General features: G+C 40.7%; 1 protein-coding gene and 1 non-coding gene across 16 annotated transcripts in view; one reads left to right on the top strand and one right to left on the bottom strand.

Annotated features, from left to right (window-relative positions):
* AMBRA1 (autophagy and beclin 1 regulator 1) overlaps positions 1-26726 on the bottom strand; it is a 173724-nt gene that overhangs the window by 53152 nt on the left and 93846 nt on the right. The gene's annotated exons all lie outside the window — the stretch shown is intronic.
* Positions 10834-10940, top strand: LOC115804145 (U6 spliceosomal RNA). The gene has a single exon (XR_004024998.1). It is a non-coding gene; the product is annotated as a U6 spliceosomal RNA (small nuclear RNA).

Below are 26726 nucleotides of genomic sequence, written 5' to 3'. Positions count from 1 at the left end.
GGAAAAGCCAAAACTGTGGACACAGTGAAGATCAGTGGTTGCCAGGAGTTTGGGGGGAGAGAGGAATGTACAGGTGGAGCACAAGGAGACTTTTTTTGTCGCAGTGAAACTATTTTGTAAGGTACTATAATGGTGGATCATGTCACCATATTTTTGGCAAAACCCACAGAATTTACAACAATAACAGTGAACTCTAATGTAAACTATGGACTTTGGGTGATAATGATGTTTCAAGGTTGGTTCATGGATTATAACAAATGTATCACTCTGGGGCAGGATGCTGATGGTGGGGGAGGCTATGGGTGTGTGGGGAAGGAGGAAGGTATATGGGAGCTGTCTGTACTTCCAACTTAATTTTTCTGTAAACCTAAAACTGCTCTAAAAAAAAGTCTATTAATTTAAAAAGAGAGAGAGAGAGAGAGAGAGCCCAAGACTCTCATTCATGTTCTAGGAAACGGTGGAAAGAGCGGCTGTCCATAAGCATACTGTTAGTCATAGCAGTTCACTTTCTACCTCACAACCACAGAGCTCTTCTTCTGGAGCCTCAGAGCAAAAGAGTAAATGAAGATTATTCTGACGAAAGACAAAATGAAAGGGAAAAGAAACTTGAATCCAGTGATCCTGGCCAACCATCAGAAAACAACCATGGAGGGCTTCCCTGGTGGCACAGCAGTTAAGAATCCGCCTACCAATACAGGACACGGGTTCGAGCCCTGGGCCAGGAAGATCCCACATGCCGCAGAGCAACTAAACCCGTGCACCACAACTACTGAGCCTGTGTTCTAGAGCCCACGAGCCACAACTACTGAGCACGTGTGCCACAACTACTGAAGCCTGTGCGCCTAGAGCCCGTGCTCCACAACAAAGAGAAGCCAGCACGATGAGAAGCCCACGCACCACAACAAAGAGTAGCCTCCACTCATTGCAACTAGAGAAAGTCCGCGCACAGCAACGAAGACCCAATGCAGCCAAAAATAAATAAATAAATTTATATTAAAAACAAAAAACCTTCTCTTCTTTAAAAAAAAGAAAGAAAGAAAAAGAAAACAACCATGGCAAAAACCAAACTGCTAAGTCTCATTCTCTGAGTCCTGTGTTCAAATTGCAGGCTGGAAGCCTTGGGAATGTGTCTAGGGATAAAATTTTAATAGCCATGACAGTCACATGGTAGGTGAGCTCTACCGTCTGCATACATCTTTCTACCTCTGCTTCTCTCAGACTCTTCTCTCCTGTTCCTTGGAAAGGAGAATCAGGGACCCTTTTTTCCAAAAGAGCTTTTTAGGCTCTCTCCAAGATCTGTTCTAGGAGCAGGGATATGAAGAGTATGATTCAACAGTACAGTGAAAATGTGCAACAATAGGAATCATTAGCAAATCTATCAGAAAAGCTAATTCGGGAGGTTAAAGAAGGGCAAGTTACAAAGAAGGAAGCGATTAAATTATATCTCAGTCCTATAAAATTGATGCATTTGAGGCGGCCTAATTCAGAACAGCCGTCTGACTGTGCTGCTGCTGGGAAGACAGAATAAGAATGGGGCTGGGGGCGAAAACACACCATCAGCCGAGAAACACAGTTACTCTTCTTCTGCTTGGTTGTGATATGAAGCCAAGAACCAGCTTGCTAATTGGTCAGTAGAACTGAAACTAGAAACCCCAAGGCAGATCCAACTGAAGAACTAAGCAACTTTTCAAAATTCTTCTTAGAGAGGCAGCCACAAAAGACCACATATTATATGATTCCATTTACATGAAATGTCTAGAATAGGCAAAGCAACAGTCAAAAAGTAGATCAGAAATTGCCTAGGGCTGGAGTGGGCAGGGGAAGCGGAAGGGGGAGGGGGAAGTGACTGCTAATGGGCATGGGGTTTTTTACAAGGTGATAAAAATGTTCTGAAATACATAGATAGTGGCAATGATTGCACAACTCTGTGAATATACTAAACACCACTGAATTGTACACTTAAAATAGGTGAACTATACAGTATGTGAACTACATCTCAATAATGCTATTATTAAAAAACAGTATTCAATATAACTTTTGTTCAATTTATGAAGTAAAATATGGCAATTCCACTTTTGGTATCCCTTCACACTTCTCTAATAATTTAGGAGTATTGGTGAGCATCTTTTTGTTCCGTATTTGTTTACTGGCTCATTTTATTTCTTTTACTGTGCACTGCTTACCCGCACCTTTTGTGTATCTTTATGTTTGGGTATTTTAAAGTTTTTTTGTTTTTTTTATAGATTGTCTGAGTTCTTTGTAAATAATAAATTGGTTTCTGTCCATGAAAAATAATTCTTAGAGCAATACAACACAGGATTATTTGGACATAAAAAGCATTCTTCATAAGTATATATTGAATGGCATCCTAGGAAGAACACTTATTCCTCTTTCCAGAAAGCTTTATTTAAATGCAGTCTTTAGGAACTTCCCTGGTGGATCAGTGGTTAAGAATCTGCCTGCCAATGCAGGGGACACGGGTTTGAGCCCTGGTCCAGGAAGATCCCACATGCCGTGGAGCAACTAAGCCTGTGCACCACAACTATTGAGCCCACGCACCTAGAGCCTCTGCTCTGCAACAAGAGAAGCCACCACAATGAGACGCCTGTGCAGCGCAACGAAGAGTAGCCCCCGCTCGCCACAACCAGAGAAAGCCCACACAGCAATGAAGACCCAATGCAGCCAAAAATAAATAAATATTTTTTTTTAAAATGCAGTCTTTAAATCTGTTCCATGAAGGAGTATATAACTAAGCATGTTGTAACTCTCACTTTATCATCTTATCACCAATTTAAAAAGTCTCATCCAAGATCATAGTCAACTATTCTATAGCCTGGGGACCTGGAAAGAGTTCCTGGTGGCAAATAACAAGACTTCCTCCAAGGGTAGATGTTTCTCTTAGTTCTCATTTATGGTTTTGACATTGAGGAAAATGACCAAACTATATGTAGTTTGTTTAAAAATAACAGCTTTATTATGATATAATTCACATATCATATAATTTACCTAATTAAAGCATATAATTTAAGGGGTTTTAGTATATCTCACAATTGTGCAACCATTATCAAAATCAAATTTACAACAACCATCACTGCTACCTAATTTCAGGACATTTTCATCATTCCCTAGCTTCCAAAATACCTTACCCATTAGCAGCTACTCCCCTCCCCTCTGCCCCACTCCCTCCCTTGCCCTAAGCAAGGGAAGAGACTAGTGAATCTATTTTCTGTCTGTATAATTTTGCCTCTCTTGGACATTTCATATGAATGGAATCATACAATAAGTGGCTGTTTGTGTCTGGCTTCTTTCATTTAGCATAATTTTTTCAAAGTTCATCCATGTTTTAGCATTTATCAGTACTTCATTCCTTTTTATGGTCGAATAATGTTCCACTGTATGTTTTTATAACTGAACCACAGGTTCACATGAGATTAAGATAATAGTTTTTATTTATAGAAAACACACTGCATGGAACCTAGCAATCATAAAAGTGTTGAGGGAAACAGATTTATGTCCTTCCAAAGGAAGGAAAAAGTAGGCTTTCAAAGATCAATTCTGGGGTCTTCGCTGGTGGCGCAGCGGTTAAGAATCCGCCTGCCAATGCAGGGGACACGGGTTCGAGCCCTGGTCCTGGAAGATTCCACATGCCGCGGAGCAACTAAGCCCGTGTGCCACAACTACTGAGCCTGTGCTCTAGAGCCCGTGAGCCACAACTACTGAGCCCACGTGCCACAACTACTGAAGCCCACATGAAGCCACCGCAATGAGAAGCCCGCCCGCTGCAACAAAGAGCAGCTCCTGCTCACCGCAACTAGAAGAAAGCCCACGCGAAGCAATGAAAACTCAACACAGCCAAAAATAAATTTAAAAAAAAACAAAACAAAACAATTCTGAATATATCACCTATAGCTGAAGCGAGTCTTTGTTTTTTTCTGAGGCTAAAATAAAAGATAAGAGGAGTATTAGGGGACATCATTTTCTGTAAAAACACAAAAATAAAACCCCACTACTCTGTTCTCTGTATCTACATGTTTGGTTTGGTTTGGTTTGTTCACTTATTTTTGTTTTATTTTTTATATTCCACACATGAGACTTATATAATGTTATAAACCAATGTTACCTCAATAAAAAATAAATTAAAACAAAAAAAGACCCCCCAAAATATCATATGGGTGACTATAATTATGACATAGGAAATATTCTCAGTAAGGTATGTGCTCTATCAGACTTAGGCTGTTTAATAACTGCTCTAACTGGTCACTGAAACTGATGTTGAGATCAACCATTATACAGTAAAGGTCCGAAATATATATATATATATATATATATATATATATATATATAAAAAATTTTCCCCTCCCCCAGCTTCACTGTGCAGCTTGCAGGAACCTGCGCCCTCGGCAGTGAGAGTGTGGAGCTCTAACCACTGGACCACCAGAGAATTCCCAGGTCCGAAACATATTTAACATAAATTAAAGGGTAAGTATTCTGTAGATACAGATGTCATTGACTATATGTGTCCCTTTTTTTGGGGGGGCCGCACCCTGCAGCTTGTGGGGTTTTTAGCTCCCCAACCAGGGATCGAATCTGGGCCCTAGGCAGTGAGAGCATGGAATCCTAACCATTGGACCGCCAGAGAATTCCTGACTATACGTGCTCTTAGCAGGAATTGGGTCCCTAAACCAACATAATTTTATTGTCCAGTAAACTCCTAAAGGCTCTAAAGCTCCTGCTCATAAAAACAAGGGTAGCATTAGTCCACATACAAATCATGAACTTTAGGAGCAGACCCAAGAAAGATATTGTTGAGGTCAAAGGCATTAGATGAGGCCAACAAAATAATAAATTATATAGCCTGTGAACTCAACAAGGATATTAGTAAGGCCTGGAATACAGATACTGTGCAAGGAAGGGGAAAGAAACAGCTATGAAAGATTTCTACACATCACAGTGTCATCGAAATTTTTCTCAAAACAACAATTCAAACCAGGATTATAGGGCCATAGCAGAGTAAGCTTTGTAACAGGCCAAGAGGAGGAAGAGAAATTAACCTGATGGTCATTAGGGCCAGAGCAGTGGATAGAGCCTTCCTATCTGGAGTAAGTAGTACACAGAATCTGATATTAGCTTTTCTAAAAATTGTGGCAAAAAGCACATAACATAAAATTTACCATCTTAAGCCATTTTTAAGTGTACAGTTAGTTACAGTTACAGTTCAGTAGTGTTAAGTATATTCACATTGTTGTGAAACAGAACTTTTTCATCTTACACTTACAAACCTGAAACTCTATACCTGTTAAACAACTTCCCTTTTCACTCTCCCCTCAGACCACAATTCTTTCTGTTTCTATGAATCTGACTACTTTAGATACCTCATATAAGTGGAAACACGTACGTAGTATTGGCATTCGTTTTTAATGTGTCTTAAAAGAGAGAATGCACCGTGCTTCCCTGGTGGTGCAGTGGTTAAGAATCTGCCTGCCAATGCAGGGGAGATGGGTTCGAGCCCTGGTCCGGGAAGATCCCACATGCCGCAGAGCAACTAAGCTCGTGTGCCACACTACTGAGCCTGAGCTCTAGAGCCCGCGCGCCACAATTACTGAAGCTCATATACCACAACTACTGAAGCCCGTGCGCCTAGAGCCCGTGCTCCGCAACGAGAAGCCACCGCAATGAGAAGCCCGCGCACCACAACAAAGAGTAGCCCCCACTCGCTGCAACTAGAGAAAGTCCGCACGCAGCAACGAAGATCCAATGCAGCCAAAAAAAAAAAAAAAAGAAGTAAAATAAAGTAAATAAATTTATATAAAAAAAAGAATGCACAACTAGATAGCGCACACATAAAGTCATTCACACAGACATGGTGTGAAATCAGTCATATTCATACAGGTGGTCCTTAGGTCTGATGGGAGAATGTAACTTCTAGGCCTGGCATGGCCATTTCCCCTTAAAAAGCCATTCCAAAAAAAAATAAGTCATTCAAAGAGGTCAAACAGAGCACAGGGCTCATGCCAATAGACCTAGAAAGCTCCAGAAAGTCCAAAGGTGGTGGGACTGCCACAAGACTACTTTGCTTCCCAATTCAGAGATCGTCAATGATTAAATCACGGTGCCTTGATGGTACCAGTGTCAGCAGGAGTTCAGCAAAGCATCACCAGCCTAAAGCAAAGGAGTAAGCTGCTCTTCACTGGGTCCTCACTCCTTCCTCCTATCACATTAAAACCCAGGATTAATCTTGACTGTTGGCAGGGTGACTGGTACCTGCTAGCTCTCTGAAGTCAAGCTAAGATGCTCCTGCGTGGGTAGATGAAGACGCCGAGGCCTGTTTTCATCACCCATTCTGTAGACCTCCCCTTCTTCGATATGTATGTCCTAATGAAGCAATTATCTACACTTACACTAATGATGTAATTGGGACAAGTAATTATGAAAGCAGAACATCCATTTTCAAAGAAATGAATATCATTACCTTTCTTCCACAAACATTATTTAAGACAAACACAAATAAGCTCACAAGAACACATGCTACCGAAAGATATTTAGGAACAGCATTCCAAGCCCCAATGTGTTCAGGAGAAACGGAGAAAAAAAAAAGCCCAACAACCCCAAAACAAAAACAAAAAACCTTGCGTTGGACTCCCACCAGGCAGGGATTTCCTCAAAGCCTCTACTTCTGACTGAAGACATGCAGGTGGATGAGAGTATTAAGAATTACTCTACCTCCACTTCAACATCCCCCACAACCTGGCATTTCCTATATTTAGGTCCTAGCAATCTCTGCTGCTGGAAGGACACTGGCTTAGGCAGGTCCCCGAGTGAAGCCAGGAAAGGAGTCCGGAAAGCTGTCATCATCTCACCGTTGCACAACGGGGCTGCTTACAGTGGGTGCCTGAGCAGCAGACGGATGGGCAGAGATGGGGTGGGGGGAGGCGGGGAAAAGTACTGAGGGAGATAAGAGGTGAGAGAGAAAGATAAAGAGAGCGACTGACCAACTCAAACACTGAAGAGCTCTCACCAATCACCTGTCTTAGATTGCTGAGGCTAATGTTTGGTGGAAGCACAAGTGAGAAGAATTGGACCAGAGGGTCTTGGGCTTGTCAGCAGCAGGAGGGAAACGACCTTTACTGCTGCAAAGAGGATGCAAATTTCAAAAGCCTAAAATCTGCAATGAAGGGAAATGGAAATGTGCTGAACGTGGGTTTGACTGGCAGCTTTCCTCATCTGCCGATCACAGGGTAATAAACACTGGGAGATGGCAGAAATGAAGACAAATGCTTTCAGCAGCACCATTCCCCACCCGCCCCTCCTCTTACGCCCCCACTCAGCACATGACAAGAGAGTTAAAGCAAGAAAATAAATCAGCTTCTCAACCAACTCCTTTGTTAAAACTTTCCTTACAGGCCACCTACACGTGAATTATTGCTCTATGAGCCTACATTCTCATTAGGAGGCCCAGTTTGTAAAGGGTGAAAAGCTCCTGTCAAATCACACCTGTACATTTCGGGGTACAGCATTACTGGGCTGAGTCAGTTGGGGCCAGCATATAAGAAAGAGGCCACAGGCTGCTCTCAGAGGGGAAGGCACAGAGGCCCCAAGCCTGTGAGACTCTAACTCAAGCGTGGCTCACTCAGTTTAGAGGAGACTCTCGAGCTCCAAGGACAGCATGGTGTCACTTCACTGCAATCACTGCCACATTACTATTTACCCAGGGACAGAAAGGCTGAGTAAGCTCTGAGGGCCAACAAAGAAGCCCCTTGGGCTTGGAGGGCAAAGGTGAAGTCAGATCACAAAGTGGATACAGAATACAATACTCAGTCTTGACTGCCAACTTCACATTCACTTTGGAGTGAAGGAAACATCTATAAGGTCGAGGATCATATGGGTTTCCTGCAAGTTAGTGCAAGGGAAATATTGCATATTTTAGGACTTGCGACATTGAGATAAAGCATCCAGCTGACTTAGTTTTTGTAAAAGGACTAGGGTTTTTTGAGTAAGGTCAAAAGGTTAGTAATTCCTAATCCATGTGGTGGCAGCTGCTTAAAGGAAGATGGTTGAGCATTTTGTAAAAACTACATCCTGATTATGCTAAAAGTGAGCCTGATAAAAATCTTAGTAACTAGATCCTTTAAGATACTCAAAAAGACATTCTGTCCTACTGGCCCAGTCTGGCTGTTTTTTTCCAGATCAGAGGTGGAAAAAAGATTCTAGACCTTTGTTCTAAAGTGCAGGCACCAACTGGTGGAAAGTATGGAGCAAAAATAAGTGGGAGAGACCTTGGTAAATGGGCCTGTTTCAAACCACAAACTGCTCGGAAACGTGAGTAGTCCCCAGAGCCAGGCATGTGCTCTGGGATCCTGGGAGAACAACACTTGTCACATAAAGATAGCTAATTTGAAATAGTTTCTAATTAAAATCCACTGTTCAGACATTAATATCAGGCACAAAGTGGAAAAGCATTATTAACAAGCCCCATATTGAGATACTGCTTAGAAGGATGCACCTAGAAGCTAGACAACAATCTGGATAAAATCTAAATAAAATCTCACCTCCTTCTGGAAGCTTTTCAGAATTAGGGAGAAACCCCTCCCCACACAGCATTAGCCATTTTCATAACACAAAACATTTGTCATCTTGTAGGTTACCTGTATATAAAGTCTGCAATGAGTTCAAGTGTTTATATCTCTGTGTACACTTAGCCATCAATTTTCAGTTGATACTGCCTGGTCTCTTTCTTCTTTAAGATAGTGAACTCCTTGAGAGAAGGGGGTCAACTTTTCACTTAAATTTTAAATATTGTACAGTCGCAGAACTTAGAATTTTGCCATTCATACAGTTACAAAGGGTGAGGAGCACCAATGGGAGCTGCAAGGAAGGTCACTGCTAGCCTTATGAACTGTCCTTCCACAAGTGAGAAGACATGCCCTAGACAGTCCTTACTATCTATATCTATTATAGGGACAGGCTGAATTATAAAGAACCAAATCATATGTTAATTTTCAGTCCAGTATATACATCCAGGAATGGGACTAAGCAATTACAGTTTGCAAAAAGAGCATGTCTTTAATTATAAATAAACTGAAACATCCATCGAGAAAAAAACAGCTTAACAAACTATGGTCAATTATACTATGGAACACCATTCAGCCATCCAAGAGAATAAAGTAGATCTGTATGTACCGACACAGAAAGATGTCCTTGACATATTGTTCCGTATGATCCCATCTCTATAAAAAAACAAAATGAAGAATAGGTATATAAATATGTGTGTGATGAGGCATAGAGAAAAATTTGGAAAGATATACTCCAAAGATGGTGAACTCCTTGAGAGAAAGGGGTCAACTTTATACTTAAATTTTAAATACTGTATAGTCGCAGGACTTAGAATTCCCTTTGGGGAATGGGACTGAGGATAAGAGTGGTGAGGAGAGACTTAAGCATTTTACAGTACATATTTTGATATTAGCTGAATTACAATGGACCTGTTTGGTTTTTGGGTTTGTTTTTTTTTGCGGTATGCGGGTCTCTCACTGTTGTGGCCTCTCCCGTTGCGGAGCACAGGCTCCGGACGCACAGGCTCAGCGGCCATGGCTCACGGGTCCAGCCACTCCGCGGCATGTGGGATCCTCCAGGACCAGGGCATGAACCCGCGTCCCCTGCATCGGCAGGCGGACTCCCAACCACTGTGCCACCAGGGAAGCCCAGTTTTGGGGTTTTTTTAAACAAGATTTAAAAGGGAAAACAGGAAGAGTGAGAAGTTACCTTTATAATGATCTATGGAAATCTTGTACGTTTTACCATTTAATATCCCCTATATTCGACATATACATTTATTTGTTCTATGAAGCTAACTAGTTGAAGGACTTGAGAAAAGCTCCTTGATCCTGGGTTTGCAATAAAATTCAAAAACCTCAAGTTTTCCATTTTTACCAAGTGACAGTCAGAATGATACTCTGAGATGCCCTTCATACATCTAAGAAGAGGGTTATGTCTTTGGTAACCAATAAATCTGTGCTATTTGACTAAAAAGGAGTCAGAACAATTCCACCTCTGGGTGAATATCTTACAAAAAATGCTACAGATGTACACAAGGACATATGTCAAGGAAGTTCAAGGCATGTTGTTATAGTAAAAATCTAGAAAGTTTCATGTTCTTCAATAGGGAATAATGTATATAAATGAATACTAGGCAACAATTAAAAGGAACAAACCAAATCAATCAAACTGCATCATTGTGGATTGATGAAAAACGTAATATTGAATTATAAAAGTTGTAAAAATGATACATATGGTATGATACCATTTATAAAAATACAACTCTTAAAACACAAAGCAGGGCTTCCCTGGTGGCGCAGTAGTTAAGAATACACCTGCTAATGCAGGAGACACAGGTTCGAGCCCTGGTCCGGGAAGATCCCACATGCCGCGGAGCAACTAAGCCCGTGCGCCACAGCTACTGAGCCTGTGCTCTAGAGACCGCGAGCCACAAGTATTGCAGCCCGTGTGCCTAGAGCCCATGCTCCAAAACAAAGAGAAGTCTCTGCAATGAGAAGCCCGCACACTGCCAACAAAGAGTAGCCCCTGCTCGCCGCAACTAGAGAAAGCCCGCGCCCAGCAATGAAGACCCAACGCAGCCAAAAATAAAATAAATTAAAAAAAACAAACACAAAGCAATGATATTTTACTAACATATTAAGTTATAAAAGAGGGACTGCAATTATATAAACCAAATTCATGATAGAGGCTGCCTCTAGGTAGACCGGGAAATATAATTATGGAAGTCAAAGGGAACTTCGACTTTATCTAAAAAGATTTTATTTTTAAGAATTGAGGGGGGTGCTCGCTTCGGCGGCACATATACTAAAATTGGAACAATGCAGAGAAGATTAGCATGGCCCCTGCGCAAGGATGACACGCAAATTCGTGAAGTGTGCCATATTTAAAAAAAAAAAAAGAACTGAGGGGGGAAATCCCCTGGAGGCCCAGTGGTTAGGGCTCCCCGCTTGCACTGCAGGGGGCATGGGTTCGATCCCTGGTCGGGGGAACTAAGATCCTGCATGCTGCGTGGCAGCCAGAAAACAAAAAAAGAATTGAGGCAAGCAGGGCAAACTGTTAACAACTATTAAATCTTGGTGTGGCGGCACAGATGCTGTTATATATGTGTGTGCCTGTATGTATGTATTTATACTTCTTTATATTAAAAAAATTTCTCACTATTGAAGGGAGGGAGAAAGGGGATAGGAAGGAAGTAAACAAGCAAGAAGCTGGGGACACAAGGTAAAGACCTTTAAATGCTTCCCCACAATCTCAAGCCTTGTCCAACAAAGAACGGGTGAGGCAGTAATTGGCTAAAGTGAAATACTCTGGGATGTGGAGTCCCACTAAATTCCAAAGGTGGGCAGAGACGGCCATATTCCGTTTACTTGGAATTCTTGACATGAAAGATTTCTCCCACAGAAACATATCCTGTGTCTCAGTGAATCAAGTTTATACCATGTAAAGCCTGAGCTACTGCACTGGTGAAACCATCCAGCAGGCAGCTATGAATGGCATATGGTCACACAAACTTTGTACCCAACAAAAGCGGAGGCTCTAAGGCCATAGGCTTCCTGGGTTCACACTAGGAACAGTCTGTCTGCACAGATGAAATGTACAAACAGATGCCCAGCCCTAAGCTTTTCTCTTAGATGCCACCTTAAAACATCTTACCAGGGCTTCCCTGGTGGCGCAGTGGTTGAGTCCGCCTGCCAATGCAGGGGACACGGGTTCATGCCCCGGTCCGGGAAGATCCCACATGCTGCGGAGTGGCTGGGCCCATACGCCATGGCCGCTGAGCCTGCACGTCCAGAGCCTGTGCTCCGCAACGGGAGAGGCCACAGCAGTGAGAGGCCCGCGTACCACAAAAAAAAAAAAAAAAAAAATCTTACATTGAAGCAACCTAAGATTTATTTTTAATGTCAGGTTAGATAAATTTCTGAGACAGGCCTGTGGCAAAATTCTAGTTTTTGAAAGGGATATTTCACAAGGGAAAGCAAAGGAGTTTAAGATATGTTTTAGTCTCTTCCTTTCTGCCAGAGCTGCTGATATAAACTCCTAAGGAAACACTGGGCCTGCTATCACTCTTCAGGGATGCCTGAAAGCCAGTGAGCATGATGGTACCCATACCTTTTAAAGACGAACTCTGTCCGTAGTCATCATAAAGAATGCATGACAACATGCGAACTTCTCTATAGGCCACTTAGGGTGTGAGTAAGTAACATCATGAAAGAATCTTGCAGTTATCACTAAGCTATGGGCCCTTGTCCTTTACAAAACCATCTATCTATCTTCCTCTCCACTCTCCTCACTCCAATCCATCTTTTTTTTTTTTTTTTTTTTTTTTTGCGGTACGCGGGCCTCTCACCGCTGTGGCCTCTCCTGTTGCGGAGCACAGGCTCCGGACGCGCAGGCTCAGAGGCCATAGCTCACGGGCCCAGCCACTCCGCGGCATGTGGGATCTTCCCGGACCGGGGCACGAACCCGTGTCCCCTGCATCGGCAGGCGGACTCTCAACCACTGTGCCACCAGGGAAGCCCTAAAAGCAGAGTTTTGATTGTGTCACTCATCTGCTCAAAAATCTCTAATGGCTCCTCGTTGCCTAAACTGAGCTCGGTCCCTTGGTTTGTTATTCAAGGCCCTCAACAATCTGCCATCTACATTTCTGTGCTTATCTCTTACTGCTCATTAGTCATGTGTTTCTGGAAATATGTTTTAAATATATCTCCACTTTTATACTTTGCTTCATACTGTTCCTACTATCTAGACTCTTTCCTCTCTCTCCTAACAAATGTTTCCTAAAATCCCCCAATCCCCGTCCCTGATCAAGGACTCTCCCAATCCCTTTTTCCAAGAAGTCTACTGATCTCATTAACCTGACATGATCCTCTCTTTGGAAGCCCCATAGCATTTTGTTTCTCTCTCTTATTCTGTCATATTCCTTCTGCTCTATCTCCTACCCTCCTGTCCAGGCAGGACTCTGCCATTATTCAGTCCACTTAAGACAAGTACAAAATTCAGTCCACCAGAGGTCCAACTCAAAATCTGTAAGCCAAGTATACTTGCTCTGTTCCTGCTCAACACCTTCCCTGGACCTGAATCCCCACACTCCATTATAAATAGGTTCCCTGTTTGTTTTTTGGCCACATCATGCGGTTTGCAGGATCTTAGTTCCCTGACCAGGGGATTGAACCCGGGCCCTCAGCAGTGAAAGAGTCGAGACCTAACCACTCGACCACCAGGGAATTCCCATAAATAGGTTCTTTTGACAGGAAGACAACACATGATTTTCTCATCTTTGTATGAAATATCTTGATGCTCTACCACAGAAGGTGTGCGATAACTCTGTATTAAGCACAGAAACAAAGGTTTCTTTGACTATGTGTAGACTCTTACTACTATATTGTTAGCGGAGTACGGACTATCTTAAATCCCTGTGAGAGACTTAAGTACCTCTGAGTCCTTGTGCCCTAAAAAGAGCACTTTGCACAAACCACATAGATGCAACTCAGTTTGTTGCCTTGGAGCCAGAGTACCTTTGGCTTTGAGAAATATCCATTCAACCAGCAGAAGGACACCTCCAGAATTCCTAAAACCAATTTTGTTTGATTTCTGAACTCTAGGAAAGTACCCAACCTCTGGAAATCTACAAAATACAGTACTCAGGGCACTAAGAAATTGATGGTTACATGCAGGAGAAACACTCTAGGAATTTACTTCCTTCTTAACTGCAGCCAAAACAAAGCAGGGGTGGCCAGGTTTTCCACTGCAAGCTGGTTTAAGGTTAAAAAGTTTCTCCCTTTGGCCTCTGGAGGATCTGAGCTGGGAGCACGGTGTCCCCTTTGTCTGCCTCTGCAAGGCTCTTGCCTTGAGGCCAACAGGATTACCACAGCCATTTCATGCTCTGAAAAGTCAGAAAAGGCGAGATGGGGAGCTTTTCACTCAAGGAAATGCCTAGTAGCCAGAGACAGTTCTGTTTCTGTTGAAAAGATAAGCGGGATGCTGAGGTTAAAAAGCACAATTTCCAACAATGCTTAATGAAAGGTTTGGAGACAATGTACAGAATTAGGCAATGGGATAAACTCCAAGAAGAGAGGAGCAGGTGCCAGAGCAGAAATGCAGCAGAGAATCAGCACCAGACAGTTCATGCATTCAAATTTCCATGTATTTAAAATGTCATCAGGAAGCCCTAGGAGTACAGACTTGATGTAGCAATTAGGGGATACAGGCTTATCCCTCTTGGCACAAAATACCCACAAATAAGCTCTTAGGGTAAAAGTCAAAAGAAAGTAGAAAGGAAAGCTTTACCATAAAAAATTGAGCAGCTGCTACACTCTGTTGCCTTAATAGATAATTAACTACAGACCTTCTTATGAAGAGGTAGCCTAAACTCAACTACTGTATTCAAAGGCACAGAGCTTCCAGGGCCCAGACTGGGTTTTAAACACTGGGTCTATAGACAGTCTTCAGGAGCTCCAAGAAACCACTGAAATAGCAAATTAAATTTTGTGTGTGTGTGCGCGTCACTGTGTTAAGTGGGTTTTGTTTTCTATATTTTATGGTGCTTTGATATCTTGGGGGCCACAGAGACTGATAGACTGCCCCTCCCTGTATTAGTTAATTCCTAGAGATAGCAAACAATTGCCTACAAGCATGCAAACCAACCAATCCAGATCCCACACCTTCAACCAATATATCCTCTGCCCTAAATCACCGTCCATGTTATGTTTTATAAAAACAGGCACACTGTGCCAACCAATGACAGTATCACCAGCAAAGAGATAAAACCTTGGCTTTCAACCTCACTAAGGCTGACAGAGATAGATTTTTAGACCAAAGTACGGAGTCCTGGGACATGCCCAGAATAGAGTAGTGATCTCAAACCAGAGGCTTTTTGATGGCTGAATGAGAACTGAATAGTAAACATATATCTATCAAACATACATAGTGGAAGATGTACATAAAATGGTAATATGATGTCCTTCTTGCTTGGCTGAAGCCAATAATCCAGTTGGGGAGATAAGAGTTATGTCAAAAACATTACAGGGGCTTCCCTGGTGGCGCTGTGGTTGAGAGTCTGCCTGCCGATGCAGGGGACACAGGTTCGAGCCCTGGTCTGGGAAGATCCCACATGCCGCAGAGCAACTAAGCCTGTGAGCCACAACTACTGAGCCTGCGCGTCTGGAGCCTGTGCTCTGCAACAAGAGAGGCCGCGATAGTGAGAGGCCAGCGCACCGTGATGAAGAGTGGCCCCCGCTTGCCACAACTAGAGAAAGCCCTCGCACAGAAACGAAGACCCAACACAGCCATAAATAAATAAATTAAAAAATAATAATAATCCATCTTAGAAATTATCTTAAAAAAAAAAACATTACAAACAAGAAAAGGCCACTTAAGTGTCTAATGAATGGTACAGATGACTAGAGCCACAGCTGTTTAGGAAAGGTCACTGGGCTTGGGGAGGAGAAACCAGGAAAGCTTAGGGAAGAAATAGGAGCTAGGGCTTAAAGGAAGGAGCAAAGGATTTGGAAAGGAGGAGAGGGGGAGAATGATTCAAGGAAGAAAGAGGCTACTGCTCAAGGTGATTCAGGGTTCAAGGGCTAATATCAGTTCACTGGGAAGCAAAGGCTCATATAAAGCAGAATATAATATGAGGCTTAAAAAATGACAAGGAATTTGTCATCTGTACAGCAGGAAATAGAAACTCTTTGAAATTTTTTGAGTAAGGGAATTACAAGGTGGATAGCTTTTAAATTTCAATTTTTATCAAAATACTACATACACATAATTTTAAAAGTTAAAGAGTATTACAAGGCTAATAAAGTTAAAGAGCAGCCTCCTGCTCCATCCTCTCCCTTGATTTCTGCTCTCCAGAAGCAATTACTTTCCAAATCTTTTAGCTGTTTTTCTTCTGATAATTAACTGTCATATTTCTGCTGTTACTAATTTTTCAATTTCAGCAATTATCTACTGGCTTCCTAAGATGGGAAATGATTTCTCCTGCTCTCTTTCCTCCCTCATCCTACCAAAATAGTTATACCCCATTTTTAGGTTAAATAATGTTAATTATTTACAGTATTATGACTATATAAATATTCATAGCATACAGGAATAGTATAATAAATTTATATTGCCTTTCACATACAATTTTGTTTCTTCTGGAGGAGAAATGTTGTAAGTTGCTAGCCGTAACCCTTCTTTTCCCATTCTCTTTATACAATGAGCATATTTATTTATTTTTGGCTGCGTTGGGTCTTTGTTGCTGTGCGTGGGCTTTCTCTCGTTGTGGTGAGCGGAGGCAACTCTTTCGTTGCGGTGCGCAGGCCTCTCATCGCGGTGGCTTCTCTTGTTGCAGAGCACAGGCTCTGGGCACACGGGTTTCAGTAATTGTGGCACGTGGGCTCAGTAGTTATGGCTTGCGGGCTCTAGAGTGCAGGCTCAGTAGTTGTGGCGCACGGGCTTAGTTGCTCCGTGGCATGTGGGTTCTTCCCGGACCAGGGCTCGAACCCGTGTCTCCTGCATTGACAGGTGGATTCTTAACCACTGTGCGACCAGGGAAGCCCCTGGCAAATATTTTAAAGGTGGGAAGACTAGAAACAGGGAGCCACCAGAAAGAAAACTGCAGTGGTATGACAAAGGCCAGAATCAGGGTTAGAATAGTGAGAAGAGAAAGAAGAAACAATCAGACACTCCAGTAGGGATGAATCACCTATACATGGTAGGAAACAGAATATAGGTAGCTGGGGTGAAGTAATAACCCACAAAAATTTACAGGCCTAGCACCTGGGCATCAAGAAGAATGTTGGTAAAATTACTAAAAATAGGGAGTGGGAGAAAGTTTGGCTTTCAACGTATTAAACATAAGAAGGTTGTGGGCCATTCAAAGTGGAAAGAATTTAGAAAAATGTCTGAGGGGCTTCCCTGGTGGTGCAGGGACTTAAGGTGATAAGAATGTGCAGAGACTTAAGAAAACAATAGAAAAGATCAATGAAACTAAAAGCTGGTTCTTTGAAAAGATGAACGAAATTGATAAACCTTTAGCCAGACTCATCAAGAGAAAAAGGGAGAGGGTCCAAATCAATAACGTCAGAATTGAAAAAGGAGAAGTTACAACTGACACCACAGAAATATATAGGATCATAAAAGACTACTATGAGCAACTATATGCCAATAAAATGGACAGCCTAGAAAAAATGGACAAATTCCTAGAAAGGTAAAATCTCCCAAGACTGAAACAGGAAGAAACAGAAAATATGAACAGGCCAATTACCAGTACTAAAATTGAATCAATAATTTTAAAATTCCTGACAAACAAAAGTCCAGGACCAGATGGCTTCACAGGTGAATTCTACCAAACATTTAGAGGAGAGTTAACACCTATCCTTCTGAAACTATTCCAAAAAAATGCAGAGGAAGGAACACTTCAGAACTCATTCTGTGAGGCCAGTATTATTACCCTGATACCAAAACCAGACAAAGATATCACAAAAAAAGAAAATTACAGGCCAATACCACTGACCAACACAGAGGCAAAAATCCTCAATAAAATACTAGCAAACTGGCTCTCACAATACCTTAAAAGATCATACATTATGATCAAGTCAGATTTATTCCAGGGATGCAAGGATTTTTCAATATCTGCAAATTGATCAACTTGATGCACCACATTAACAAACTGAAGAATAAAAACCATATGGTCATCGCAATAGATGCAGAAAAAGCTTTTGATAAATTCAATATCCATTTATGATAAAAAAACTCTTCAGAAACTGGGCATAGAGGGAACATAACTCAACATAATAAAGGTCATATATGACAAACCCACAGCTAACATCATACTCAATGGTGAAAAGCTGAAAGCATTTCCTCTAAGATCAGGAACAAGACAAGGATGTCCACTCTAGCCACTTTTATTCAACACAGTTTTAGAAGTCCTAGCCACAGCAATCAGAGAAGAAAAAGAAATACAAGGAATCCAAATTGGAAAAGAAATAAAACTGTCACTGTTTGCAGATGACATGATGCAATACATAGAAAATCCTACAGATGCAACCAGAAAATTACTAGAGCTCATCAATGAATTCTGTAAAGTTGCTGGATACAAAATTAATAAATCTATTGCATTTCTATATACTAACAATGAAACATCAGAAAGAGAAATTAAGGAAACAATCCCATTTACCATCAAAAAGAATAGAATACCTAGGGATAAACCTACTGAAGGAGGTAACAGACCCCTGCACTCCGAAATCTGTAAGACGCTGATGAAAGAAATTGAAGATGACACAAACAGATGGAAGATATACTGTCTTCTTGGATTGGAAGAATCAATATTGTTAAAATGACAATACTACTGAAGGCAATCTACAGATTCAATGCAATCCTATCAAATCACCAATGGCATTTTTCATAGAACTAGAACAAATTTCTTTTTTAATTTGTATGGAAAAAACAGAAGACCCCAAATAGCCAAAACAATCTTGAGAAAGAAGAACAGAGCTGGAGGAATCATGCTCCTTGACTTCAGACTATATTACAAAAGTACAGTAATCAAAACAGTATAGTACTGGCACAAAAACAGACATATAGATCAATGGAACACGATAGAAAGCCCAGAAGTAAACCCACACACTTATGGTCAATTAATCTATGACAAAGGAGGCAAGAATATACAATGGACAAAAGACAGTCTCTTCCATAAGTGGTATTAGGAACACTGGACAGTTACATGTAAAAGAATGAAATTAGAACATTTTCTACGCTATATACAAAAATAAACCCAAAATGGATTAAAGACCTAAATGTAAGACCAGATACTATAAAACTCCTAGAGGAAAAACATAGGAAGAACACTCTGTGACCTAAATCGCAGTAATATTTTTTTGGATCCGTCTCCTAAAGTAATGGAAATAAAAACAAAAATAAACAAATGGGACCTAATTAAACTTAAAAGCTTTTACACAGCAAAGGAAACCATAAACAAAGTGAAAAGATAACCTATGAACTGGGAGAAAATATTTGCACACCAGGCTACTTAGAAGGGATTAATTTCCAAAATATACGAACAGCTCATGCAGCTTAATATTAAAAAAAAAAAATCAAAAAATGGGCAGAAGACCTAAACAGACATTTCTCTGAAGAAGACATATGGATGGCTAACAGGCACATGAGAAGATGCTCAATATCACTAATTATTAGAGAAATACAAATCATAGCTACAATGAGGTATCACTTCACACCAAGCAGAATGGCCATCATTAAAGAGTCTATAAATAATAAATGCTGGAGAGGGTGTGGAGAAAAAGGAAGCCTCTTACACTGTTGGTGGGAATGTAAATTGGTGCAGTCACTATGGAGAACAGTATGGAGGTTCCTTAAAAAACTAAAAATAGAATTACCATGTGGTCCTGCAATCACATGGGCATATATCCAGAGAAAACTCTAATCAAAAAGATACATGCACCCCAATGTTCATAGCAGCACTATTTACAATAGCCAAGACATGGAAGCAAGGTAAATGTCCATCGACAAATAAATAGATGAAGAAGATGTGGTGTGTGTATATGTATGTGTGTGTGTGTGTGTGTGTGTGTGTGTGTATACACACACACACACACAATGGAATATTACTCGGCCATAGAAAGAATGAAATAATGCCATCTGCAGCAACATGGATGGACTCAGAGATTGTCGTATTGAGTGAAGTAAGTCAGACAAAGACAAATATCATATATCACTTATATGTGGAATCTAAAAAAATGATAGAAATGAACTTATTTACAAAACAGAGATAGACTCACAGACATAGAGGGCAAACTTGTGGCCACCAAGGGGGACAGCAGGGGCAGGGAGGGGGAGATGGATAAACTGGGAGTTTGGGATTGGCATATGCACACTACTGTATATAAAGTGGATGGGTGGCAGGGATCTACTGTATGGCATAGGGAACTATATTCAATATCTTATAACAGTCCATAATGGAAAAGAATCTGAAGAAGAATATATATATTTAAATTTATTTATAACTGAATCGCTTTTCTGTGTAACTGAGGCTAACACAACATTGTGAATTAACTACACTTCAATGTTTTAAAATGGTAAAAAAAAAAAAAAAAGAAAGAAAAAAAAAGTGATAAGAATGTAAGCTGTATGCACTGATAGTTATTTAAAAAAAAAAAAAAGCCCAGCCATCACTCTTAAGGAAAAGGAAGATGTAATCAAATGTTAGGTTTGGTTGGTATAGGCTTTATGCTTATATATATATATAGCTGTAATATATTTTAATTGAAATTGCCTCAGGTAAAATGTGTTATTGTATGTTGAACTCTCTAGCTCTTATAACCCTCCTGCCTCCAAATGAAAGTACTGTTTTGTTTTTTGGTTTTTTTGGCCATGCTGCACGGCTTGTGGGATTTAGTTCCCTAATCTGGAATTGAACTCACACCCTCAGCAGTGAAAGCTCTGAGTCCTAACCACTGCACTGTCAGGGAATTCCCTGAAACTACTGTTTTTAAAACAGAATTTATTTTATTATACTGAATGTCTTAGGAATATAACTCTTGCATTACAGCAAAATAGGCTATAACAGAAGCACTGGGCACTAGAAATATGAAAAAAGACAAGGTTCTTGACTTGAGGGAACAAATAATTTAGTGAGAGACAGAAAATATGTATACAAATATGAGAATACAAGGATAAACATTGTAAAATTATAAATACATTAAACACCCTAGGTACAATTTGAATATGTTACCTTGAGAGTAAAATAAATCTAAGAATAAGACATAGCAGAAGTATATATTTCACTTTTTTAAAGTTATAATCATCGAATATCCACACCTTGCATTCAGATATAACTGAGCACTGTGGCTTATGTTCATTTTTCAAAAAAATGTAGAAAGATACTTCATGAACTATAATGGCTACCATTTTCTAAATATTTATCTTGTGCCAAGGGACACAATAAGTTCTTGTTCAATAAATGTTCCCATTCAATCTTCACAAGTATCCTACAGGAAATCTGTTTATTCATTAGACAAATACTTAGTGAGTTCCTACTACATGCCAGACAGTGAACAAAACAGACAAAAATTCCTGCCTTCATGGGAATTACATTCTGTGGGAAGGAAGAGACATATAACAAAGACATGAGTCCACACAGCACGTTAAATTATGTTAACTGTCATGGAGAAATATAAAACAGAGAAGAGGAATGGAAAGTACAAAGGGTGAAAAGTTGGCAATTTTAAATAGCGTAGTCACTGAAAGGCTTATACAGAACCCCTCTTTACAGATGAAGAAATTGAGGCTCAGATAAGTTAAACAACTTTCCCATGGTCACCCAGTTAGTAAGAGGTGAGATGAAATTTGAATTCAGCTGTCCTGAGTATTAAGCTATATGGCCTCTCCCCAAGGCAATAATAAATTCATTTACACAGGTTTGCTTTATCAGATTATTTCTTTAAGATTATGTTGGCATTTTTAACCTCCCAAAGTGGTTAAGAAATAACTTTCTACTTTCAGGATTTGATGTCTTATTTCATATCCACATAACTTTTACAAAGGAGTAGGGAATGGCCTAAGATCTTTGGTTGACATTATATTCTTGGAAAAGCTGAGAAGAGATCAAAATAATTACTTAAGGAGAGTCAAAGGACACTTCACAAACTACATTCAGCCTATGAGAAGATTATGCACAAACCCTAGACAAGTCCTGCTTCCTGTTACTGCTGCTGTAACCACCTCTATTTAGTTCATCAAGAAGTATTTATTTTATGTCCCAAGGGTGCCTAGCACAACTCAGATGTGCTTCAGCAACTCATTTTATTAAGCTGAGATGGATCCTTTTCAGTCTCCTAAGACTGTCTCTTAGCATCAAGGTGTTCCTGTCACCAGAACATCTAAAGTTGGCAGTCTTGGCTTGTCCCAAGTAGTTCATGTACTGCAAATAACCTGGGCGCTAAGGCAAACATCTACTTTTATTCCTTTTAACTTCAGATAATATATTTTTCAAAGAAGTTAGAGTGCTTTACCATTTTTTTCCACTTAATCCCTGGAAGGAACATGGAGGTAAGCACCACATCCTCACCTGTCAAGTGGACAAAGAGACAAAATGACTCACTCAAATTACACTGTGAATTATTGAAAGAGCCAAAATGACAAAAACCCGGCCGTCAATGTCTAGTTCACCTTCTAGCACACAAGATCAGTAGTTCTCAGTCTTTTTGTGTTCACAATGTACCATCTGGGTACTAGATTTTTTGGCAGTATTTTTGAAGGGATTAAAAGACTCAACGCAACAGAAAAGTCGACACTAATAAAAACGCCAGCACTATTTTAATAAGACAGTGTCTCACAGCACACGTCTGATGGCCTTTGGTACTGCATCAATGAGCAGAACAGTACTCCCTGCCCTGACTGTTCGCACTCCAACCTAACTTCTCATATGCTCTAGGAAACACAAGCTCTGTCTTTGGCACCAGCATCTTACCTCTTACTCCTACCAACTTATATCCTACTCTAGAACACATGTGTGACATCCTCAGGCCCAAAGTCAACCTCACACCGAAATAATTTTATTTAGCAAAACTGCATTTCACACACCAGACAAAACTTGGTGGCATACCAGCATGCTAGGTTGTATAAGAAAAGCCAGCCTCCCTTCAGGAAAGCAAAGCTGCCTCCTTGACTAAGAGGTCAACTTGAATTTAGTGGTTAATTAATACTTTAATGCAACATCACCAGGAAATAAGCAATTGACAATCAGTGCCAAAGGCACTCATTAAAGACTATATCTTCCCGTATCACATCAGAATGACAGCGTCTCTGACAGCCAGAGAAACAATTGACCTCATCTAAGGAAGCTAAGCTGGAACGACACTGTACCTCCCAAAAAAGCTTGTTGAAGAAAAGGCTGTTGAAGCCTGGTTTGAGTGGTAGGAACTTTAGGTGTGGTTAAGAGACACAAGGAAAACTAGAGAAGTGATAACTTGCATTTTTGTAACAATTCTCTGATAGGCTAAGTATTCTATTGATATCTTTGGGTAAAGCCTTGTTACAGATCAAAGTTAATTATTTTCCTGTTACCTGTGGGGGAAATTGTGACAGAGTGACGTAATGATCAAGAGTAAGGAAACAGATAAAACCTAGGACGTCTGTTTACAGTAAGTCAAAGCACTTTTGAAAAGATATGAAAATAATAACTGAACCTGAAAATTAACTTATTTTTTTCTGTTAAAAATTCCCAGCACTTAGTGTAGGGCCTAGCAAGTTGTAGCACTCAAGAAGTATATTCCACTCGGGACTTCCCTGGCGGTCCAGCGGTTAAGTCTCCACACTTCCACTGCAGGGCTCAAAGGTTCGATCCCTGGTGAGGGAACTAAGATCCCACATGCCATGTGGCACGGCCAAAAAAAAACAAAAACAAAAACAAGTATGTTCCACTGAATTTATTACACACAAACTTAAAAACAAGACTATAAGACTATATTATCAGGACTTCCCTGGTGGCGCAGTGGTTAAGAATCCACCTGCCAATGTAGGGGACATGGGTTCGATCTGTGGTCTGGGAAGATCCCACATGCCGAGGAGCAACTAAGCCCGTGCGCCATAACTACTGAGCCTGCGCTCTAGAGTCCGTGAGCTACAACTACTGAAGCCCGTGTGCTCTAGGGCTTGCATGCCGCAACTACTGAGCCCACATGCTGCAACTACTGAAGCCCGTGCGCCTAGGGCCTGAGCTCCGCAACAAGAGAAGCCACTGCAATGAGAAGCCCACGCACTGCAACGAAGAGTAGCCCCCACTCGCCACAACTAGAGAAAGCCCACACGCAGCAACAAAGACCCAATGTGGCTACAAAAACCCCCCCAAACTATATTATCTGTCTGAAAAACAATGAGAGAAATAGTAAAATCATTCAGTTTTGGTATTTTTCCTGGTTGATTATTTTCATAATGAAATTAATAAGTATTAGAACCACAAGGGGAAAATAGTTTCCAATGAATAAGGGAATAAATGAACAAATCATTGTTCTGAGGTATAAGATCGACATGAACAGAACAGATCCATTCACATACTTCTCAAATACAAAGAGAGACCCTAATTTCTACCCTAAATTCTACTCTTTCTAATGCAGCTATACTGTCTATTGGACAGAGCCGGGAAAAAACCTATTGGGTTGGCCAAAAGGTTCATTCGTTTTCTTCCGTAAGATGGCTCTAGTTGCACTTAGTTGCCTTTAACTTCATTCAAAACAATTTTGTTAGATTGCATGTGAGAGCTGTCATATCAGTGTGCATTTAAAAAAAGACATCAAAATTGGTGAATTTTTGTGTAGCCATTTTAAAATCGAAGATGGAAGAAAAAAGCAACATTTTTAGCACATTATGCTTTATTATTTTAAGAAAGGTAAAAACACAACTGAAACGCAAAAAAAGATTTGTGCAGTGTATGGAGAAGGTGCTGTGACTGACTGAACGTGTCAAAAGTGATTTGCGAACTTTTGTGCTTGAGATTTCTTGTTGGACAATGCTCCACAGTCAGGTAACCAGTTGAAGCTGATAAGGATCAAATCGAGACATTAACTGAGAATAATCAATGTTATACCACGCGGGAGAAAGCCGACATACTCAAAATATCCAAATCAAGTGTTGAAAATCATTTGCACCAGCTTGGTTATGTGAATCGCTTTGATGTTTGCGTTCCACATAAGTTAAGCGAAAAAACCTTCTTGACCGTATTTCCACGTGTGATCCTTTACTGAAACGTAACGAAAACGTTCCATTTTTAAAACAAATTGTGACAGGCGATGAAAAGTGGATACTGTACAATAATGTGGAACGAAGAGGTCATGGGGCAAGTGAAATAAACCACCATCAACCACACCAAAGGCCAGTCAGTCTTCATCCAGAGAAGGTGATGTTGTGTATATGGTGGGATCGGAAGAGAGTCCTCTTTTATGAGCTACTTCCAGAAAACCAAATGATTAATTCCTATAAGTACTGCTCCCAAATAGACCAACTGAAAGCAGCACTTGACAACTTGACAAGAAGGGTCCAGAATTAGTCGACAGAAAGTGCATAATCTTCCATCAGGATAACGCAAGATGGCATGTTTCTTTGATGACGAGGCACAAACTGTTACAGCTTGGCTGGGAGGTTCTGATTCATCCACCGTATTCACTAGACATTGCACCTTTGGATTTCCATTTATTTCGGTCTTTACAAAATTCTCTTAATGGAAAACGTTTCAATTCCCTGGAAGACTGGAAAAGGCACCTGGAACAGTTCTTTGCTCAAAAAGATAAAAAGTTTTGGGAAGATGGAATTATGAAGTTGCCTAAAAAAATGGCAGAAGGTAGTTGAAGAAAACAGTGAATACGTTGTTCAATGAAGTTCTTGGTGAAAATGAAAAATATATCTTTTGTTTTTTCTTAAAAACTGAAAGAACTTTTTGGCCAACCCAATACAAAGGGCTAATACTCATTCTAGATTTTCCCCTATGCCTAGCAGATAAAAATTAGGCTCAAGGAGAGAAATACAGTACTGGTTCACCGAGGACATCTAATCCCTATCTATCTTCTTCTAAGGAGATGCTGGACGTGATCTTTAGAGCAAGAAAGATGGGGAGAAAAAGCTTAAGTTGGACTTCCCTAGTGGTACAGTGGTTACGAATCTGCCTGCCAATGCAGGGGATACGGGTTTGAGCCCTGGTCCGGGAAGATCCCACATGCCACGGAGCAACTAAGCCCGTGTGCCACAACTATTGAAGTCCGCATGCCTAGAGCCCATGCTCCACAGTAAGAGAAGCCACCGCAGTGAGAAGCCCGGGTGCCACAACGAAGAGCAGCCCCCCGCTTGCCGCAACTAGAGAAAGCCTGTGCGCGGCAACGAAGACCCAACACAGCCAATAAATAAATTAATTAATTAATTAAAAAAGAAAAGCTGAAGTCAAGAAAGTCATAAGAGAAGCAACACAGAGAAGAGCTGAGAAATGGAAATTTTAAGGCTCAGCTTAAGAAGGTCCACAGATATCTACAGAATGAGGATGAAAACATTATGTTCCCACAGGATCAACCTAAGCACCTGGAGGGGAGGTGAGGAGAGGAGAAAACGAGTGAGATGGACTGAATAAATTTTTAAATGGAAAAGAAGTCTTATCAACAGCAAAAATTTTAAATAAATAAATAATAAAGTATTTTAGGTCCTTCTGAAAGTGGAATAGCAAACCAACTAACTTTAAATCCTAGTCAAGTAACTGGCATGCAGCCTCCAAGGCCCAATGCTAGGTATAATCTGGAATACAAAGGATTCGTTATGATTAAAAGAAGAAGTCAAACCTTTGGCTTCTCACAAGAAAGCAGTTATGGGTGTGACCCCTTGGTAGCTCCTAACGTTCAACATTTACGAACATCAAAGCCAAAGGAGAACATAAGTGAAATATTCAAGTTTAACGTCCAGGTCCTAGGTTGAAAAAGGAATGGGGAGGCATGTGTTTCTCTGGGAAGTAGACTGGGCCTTAATCTTGCCTGTATTAATCTGCAATATTGTTTGATTGAGTCTATTTATGCACACACACAAAAATCCCCTCCCATTACAGACTGCCAATAAAGAAACAAAAAAGAAAGATATAAGAGGAGTTCTGAGGATAATTCAATTTGTCAAAATGAGGTCTAAGAACTCAAAATTCCAATATT

Source organism: Delphinapterus leucas, chromosome 7 (assembly GCF_059928025.1).
Source record: "Delphinapterus leucas isolate spDelLeu-1000000601 "Yukka" chromosome 7, BTC_Dleu_Yukka2, whole genome shotgun sequence".
In the NCBI taxonomy this organism is placed as follows: domain Eukaryota; kingdom Metazoa; phylum Chordata; class Mammalia; order Artiodactyla; family Monodontidae; genus Delphinapterus; species Delphinapterus leucas.
This window is presented reverse-complemented; position numbering and strand designations above follow the sequence as displayed.